Source organism: Ctenocephalides felis, unplaced genomic scaffold (assembly GCF_003426905.1).
Source record: "Ctenocephalides felis isolate EL2017-DRISC unplaced genomic scaffold, ASM342690v1 CF-g0.4_SCAFFOLD_01170, whole genome shotgun sequence".
Taxonomy (NCBI): Eukaryota; Metazoa; Arthropoda; class Insecta; order Siphonaptera; family Pulicidae; genus Ctenocephalides; species Ctenocephalides felis.
The window spans coordinates 17,323,527-17,330,282 of record NW_020537324.1 but is presented as its reverse complement, the minus strand read 5'-3'; positions in this window follow the sequence as shown (position 1 = coordinate 17,330,282).

Below are 6,756 nucleotides of genomic sequence, written 5' to 3'. Positions count from 1 at the left end.
CACGAGTATGGCCCGCAGCCGTGGGTTGCATCTGTCCTCTTCGTGTTCCGTTATTGCGTGAACCGAGTCTGCCCGTTCGTCCGTTCGTCCGAGAGCGTCCATAATATAATAAAACAAATAACGCGAATGCGAATGCGACTGCGACGAACGGCCGACGACGTGATGGACGAAGACAAAAACAAAAACAGTCGGATGGTCGAGATGTCGACACGCGTATTGCAGACGTGATACCGCGGCTTCTGATTTATACCTTTTTGTGATACCCGTTGTATATCCGAATATAAAAATAATGGACACTGGGCTGGCTAATGACTTGAATTGGAATTGATACAAATGATACAATGTTCAATACTAGAAGTTGTAGGCATTGTGCTCTAAGGCAAATTGCTGGAACTTTGTGAATTCAAACATTCACGAATTAAAAATAGACACATGTCCAATTTAATTGAACTTACTAAATTGAGTGAACTTGCGAGTGTTCTATTTAAAATCATTTTGAACTCAAATACTTCATTTATCTATAATATAATATAAATGAAGTATTTGAGTTAAAAATGATTTAAATAGAACACAGTCTTTCTCAAAGTGATTCAAAGTTTCTTTTCACAGTCTTTCTCAAAGTGATCAAAATGATTTTAAATAGAACACAGTCTTTCTCAAAGTGGGCGATATCGCCCCCTGGTGGGCGATATTGATCTCCAGGGGGCGATGAAAGACCTCGCAAAAAATGTTGGTTGTTGACGTTGGGTTAGGAGGCATTTGTAATTTTATTTACTTTACATTTTAAAGTTCACCAGAATTTGTATCCCAACGCTTAATTGGTACTTTATAAGTTTGGTCGTGTTTCCATGGTGTTTAAATGATTTTGATGCCATTTTATAGCTTTTTACCAAAAAAATTGGCTATCAAAAGGAAATTGTCTGACCTGTTCTTACAATCTGTTTGACTCTGTTGTAGAGTTTTTAGAAAATAAGGACATTCGGAAATTCTTCATGTCAATTTTATTGAAACATTTCAAGATATTTTAAATTTGGAAATACCAGGCTGTGTATAAGACCTTTTTCAAATGCAAATGTAGAAACATCAACAATTTTGGCTACAGAAGTCAATTCAGCAGTTATACCCTGACTTGTGTTCGGTTTTTCAAAAAATTTTACTAGCATTTCCATCGTTCTATTTGTGTGAACGTGGATTTAGCGCTGTGACAATGCTACTTACTAAAAACAGAATTCAGTTGCAAATTACTAAACGCAGGAACTTACGACTGTTTTTGAGTCAAATGAAATCTGATATTGGCGAACTTGTAAAATACCATTAAATTCATCCTTCTCATTAGAGTTTGAAAATTGAGAATTGAGAAGATTCTATATCATCAATAAAAATTTATCAATGAGTAATACCACAATTGCTATAAAAAAAATTTAATATAATTTTCAGAAATACTGTAAGTTTTATCATTCGTATTTTATAAGGTTCGACGCAGGTAAGCGGCTAAGAGCGACGGGATCTGATTCAGAGGTCCCAAGTTCGATACCCTCTTCGATCAGCCGTGACAACGATTTTCACTTAGAAATATAGATAGCAATATGTTTCCAACTGAAAATAGCCCTCACCTAGCATTGTTGCACCAATAAACATATTCGCCCTATTACAGAAATTGTAATAATAATATATCGTACAGAGATGTGACAACTTTAGACTTAGTCTCAGATTAAGTCTAATGTAATATTTTCATATTTATTGTTAAACTGAGAAGATCTCATTGGAGTTCTTCTTAGGCTTCGCTCTTAAATATTGACAATTTAGCTCATAGGAATCTTTATGTATTTCTGATTGCTAAATAAAACAGAGTTAAAAAAAAGATGTGACAACTGATCGGGTTGTCATCTGACAAACTGAGTAATATTAAATCAAAATCAAAAAATATCGCTTTTTATAGATCTCACATAAGTGGTTATATTTGGGCAACGACCTTCATTTATATTTATTTACAAAAACGAAATCAAAATAAACAAACACCATCGACACAAGCAATATGCATTTTGAATCACTCTATTCGGATGCCCTGTACTATCAACAAAAGTTATTCTTTGCACTTTCTGCTTTGTATCTCCAGAACCGCTGGACCTGCTTTCGCAAAAATGTAAACAATTATTATCTCAATCAATACGAATCGAATGTTTTATTATTCATTCTAATCGGATGTGTCGATCCTTCAATAACCGGTTGTTTTTACATGTTTGCTCTGTATCTCCGACTCGGCTAGACCTGCCTCTGCCAAAAATTAATCAGTCTATCTCCGCGTCAATATAAACTAAATGTTTTTTGAATCATTCAAATCGGTTGATCCCTGCTCCAGATGTCTTGACGAAAAATTGTATCCAAAATGTACACACGCACTCACACATCTTACATGCATTTTTTCTAAGATATACCAAAATGTTCAGAAACATCTGAAACGCAAAAATATGCAAAAAAATTATTTTCAGATTTTGCTATTACTAGAACTTACTCAAGGGAAACTTAATATTAAATTTTGAATTCAACCTAATGATACTTCTATGCCACTGACATTTCTTGAGTGATGCCATTGTTAACCTTGAGAGATTCCATGAATTTAATTTTTTTATTATATATAAACACAATTATGTTTTTTATAGTTGTTTAATTTCTTTTTTTTGTTTCGCGAGTAAACCAGGTGAATAAAATTTTATACTCCTCTTACCAAAAAAACTGTGAAATTTATTATAAAGACATAGTGGACATTAACAAAAAAAGCCATATAGAATTACCTCAGTTCTTAAATTCAGGACAACAGTCTGCATCGAGCATTCGTGCGATACACATCGGTAAATAAATTTACATAATCTGATAAGAGCGAGTGAGTCAGTAAGTGAACAATGGAATCTGGCCAGTACGGCCAGGAAAGTGACGACGATGACAGTGGTCATCATGATTTTGAGGATTGTGAATTGAATCCAGTTGATAACAGAATTACGTCAATAGAAGAGTTTGAATACGAAATGGATGACATTAGTGATTATGAAATAAATGATTTGGATAATAATATTAATGAAACAAAAGTTAGTGAAATTAATTTAGTTAAAAATTGTGAATATAAAAAGGTAATAAGAAAAGTATTAAAAAGGGAGTAATAGATTTTAGAGAGAAAAGAAGATTGTTAAGTAATAAAATATTTGATAAGAATCGCGAAAAGTTAAGTGTGATAAGGAAAAAAGGTGACATTAAAGTACAAGTTAACAAAACACGTTTAGAGCAAACTAATAATGATGGAATTAATGAAAACGATGTAAATATCGATTGGGCAAGTGAAGTAAATGAAGAAATGGATAGTAATTTAAATAAAAAAACCTATGAAGAGGAGTTTTTCTATTATGATGAAAGGAACGAAGGTCCATTTGTTATATATGCAGAATCAAAAGATAAAAATTTGGGTAGACTACATCCAATGGCGTTAGGAAGAATTTTACATACAAAAGTGTCAAGTGTTAGTAATAAGATAAGTAATGTTGCAGCTATAGGTATAAATAAAATAAAAATATGTTTTAATGATTGGAAGAGTGCTAATACAGTGGTAAAACAGAAATTACTGGACGAGTATAATATTAAAACTTATATTCCGAAGCATAAAACTACGAGAATAGGTATTATATTTAATGTAGACCCAGAGATTGAAGAAGATGAAATCATGAGTTGCATTAAAACGGATGTTGAAATTATTAAAGTGAAGTGTATTAAAAATAAAAAGGCATATAATAGCAGCTATAAAACACAAAGAGTGAAGATTTGGTTCAGGGGCAGTTATCTTCCAGAAAATGTATTTATTCATTCAGTAGCTTGCGAGGTTCAACCTTTTATTGAAAATGTTATACAGTGCCACAAATGCTGGAGGTTCGGCCATATTCGTCTTCAGTGCCAGGGCAGGCAAAGATGTAGAAAATGTTCGGATGAACATGATGTAAAAGAATGTGTGAGCCAAATAGAAATATGTGCTTTATGCCGAAATAATCATCAAGCGAATGATAGAAATTGTCAAACGTATTTATATAATAAAAAATTAAAGGAGTTGAAAGCATATCAGAATATTTCTATAAGTGAAGCTAAGCAAATATTGCGTAAGAGAACATATGCAGATATAGTACAGACCAAATTTTATAACAGAGATTATCAAAATGTATTTCCTTCATTAATTAAACAATCAGATAATCAATTAAAAAGATTTAATAATAACAAGTTTGAAATGTTAAATCATATTAAAGAAAAAGAAGTAGAAATTAATGAAGAAAATATATTGAAAATTAGAAAACCTAAGCACACGACATTAAGAATTGAAGGAAGACAAAAAAGAATAAATGCAGAAGAATACAAGGAAAGGAGAAAGGAAGTAACGAAATACAATAGTGAAGAAAATAACCCAAATAAAAATGAAGATGAAAAGAAAAAAAAAAGAAGATGAAGCAACAATTCAAAGAAATTTTTAACAAAATAAGGCACAGATTAAGTTATAAAACAGAGATAAACACAGAGAATATATGGACAGCCCTGGAAGAAGAAATAGAATCATTGTGTACTGAAAAAGCAGTGATGGAAACTAATAAAATAGGCAATGTTATTGAAGATACAGGTACGGAATAATAGTTTAAAATATAATAAATTCAACAACAAAACAATTATGGCAAGTAGAGTTATTATGAAAAAAATAAAACTAATATTTTAAATATGAAAAAATTTAAAAATAAAAATATTAAAATTATGCAATGGAATGCAAGATCTTTACCGTCAAATAGAGAAAGTTTAGAGAATTTTATTTATGAAGAAAACATTGATGTTATTTTGATATCTGAGACTTGGTTTAAAATAACTCAGGAATACAAGTTTAAAAATTTTATTATAATTAGAGAAGACAGATTAGATGGAAAAGGAGGAACTGCTATATTGATTAATAAAAATATGAAGTTTAAAGAATATAAAATTAATAGGGAATACATTAATATGGATTTGTGTCAAATGTGTGCTGCAGAAATATTATTAGGAAGTAAGAAAATAGTATGTGTATCATTATATGTTTCACCAAAGGCTAATATTTCAGAAGGGCAATGGAATAGTTTACTGAATGGAATTAAAAAACCCTGTATAATTGGAGGAGATTTTAATGTCCATAGTCAAGCTTGGGGTTGTGACTATGAAGATACAAAAGGACGTAGACTACTGGAAGCGATAGAGGAGAACCAACTTTTTATATTAAACGATAATAATAAAGTAATTAGTAATAGAATATGTAAATCAATAGTTGATATTACTATCTGCTCTTCAGACATAGCACATAAAATAGTATGGGATATGTATAATGATGATCTAGGCTCAGATCATTATCCAATAATAATGGAATTAAATGAAAAAAAGATCTTTGATGAAACTACATCTAATAGAAAATGGAGGTGTAGTAAGGCTAATTGGGAGCAATATAGAAAAGAAATTGAAGAGAAAATTGAAACAATTAAGATTTCAAAAAAAGAAATAAATTATGACACTTTTGTGGATATTGTTAATGAAGCAGCAATGAAGAGTATCCCAAAAACTGAAGGAATAGTAAAAAAAAGGATAATAAAACAAATTTGGTGGGATGAAGAATGTAACACCTTAATTAAAAAAAGGAGAGAAGCAGAAAAAAAATATAGGAAAAATATGAACTTAGAAAACTATTTACAATGTAATCTTGTTAAAAATGAGGTAAGAGCAAAGTTAAAGCAAAAGAAAAAAGAAAGCTGGGATAACTACATTAAAACTCTGAACCCAAACACACCAACCAAGCAAATATATAGTATGATTAAAAGATTGAAAAATATTGGAGAAGATACTGAAAAAGAAAATAAAAGATGCGACAACAATTGGATAGATATGTTATTGAATAAAATAGCCCCAATGGGAGTAAAGGATAGTTGTATGAGATTGCAATACTTGAAAGATAAAAACTATATCAAAGAAGTCATGAAACCGTTTAATATATGGGAGATGGACGTCGCAATGAATAGGAGAAAAGACACTGCACCAGGAATAGATAATATTCATTACGTTATGTTATCTGAATTACCAAATATAGGTAAGGAAGTGCTATTAAAATTAATCAATAAGTACTGGTTGGATACACAAATAGTTAGAGACTGGAATAAATATAATATAATTCTCTTTAAAAAGACAAATGGAAATGCAGATAATACAGATAATTACAGACCTATATCACTAGCATCGTGTGTTGCTAAAACCAAAGATTTAATGATAAAGAGAAGATTGGAGTGGTTTGTAGAGAAAAATAAAATATTATCTAAAAGTCAATACGGATTCAGAAGAGGGCTGAGTACGAAGGATAATTTATGTAAATTAATGGTTGATATTAATTTGGCATTTTCAAGAAATAATTATGTGGTGGCACTCTTTTGCGATATTAAAGGGGCATATGATAATGTCGTCCCAAGTATAATGTTCCAAGAATTAATTAAAATAGGATTACCATTCCGATTGGTGTCAGCCTTAACATTTAATATATATGAAAGGAATATAATAGTTAAGAAAGATAACAAAATAATTGGTGAAAGAGTAGTGAATAAAGGACTACCACAAGGAGGTATACTTAGCCCATTATTGTATGCTATATATGTAAGAGATATAGATAATATTTGGGTAAGAGGTACGAATATTATACAATATGCCGATGACATACTCATTTATGTAGAACAA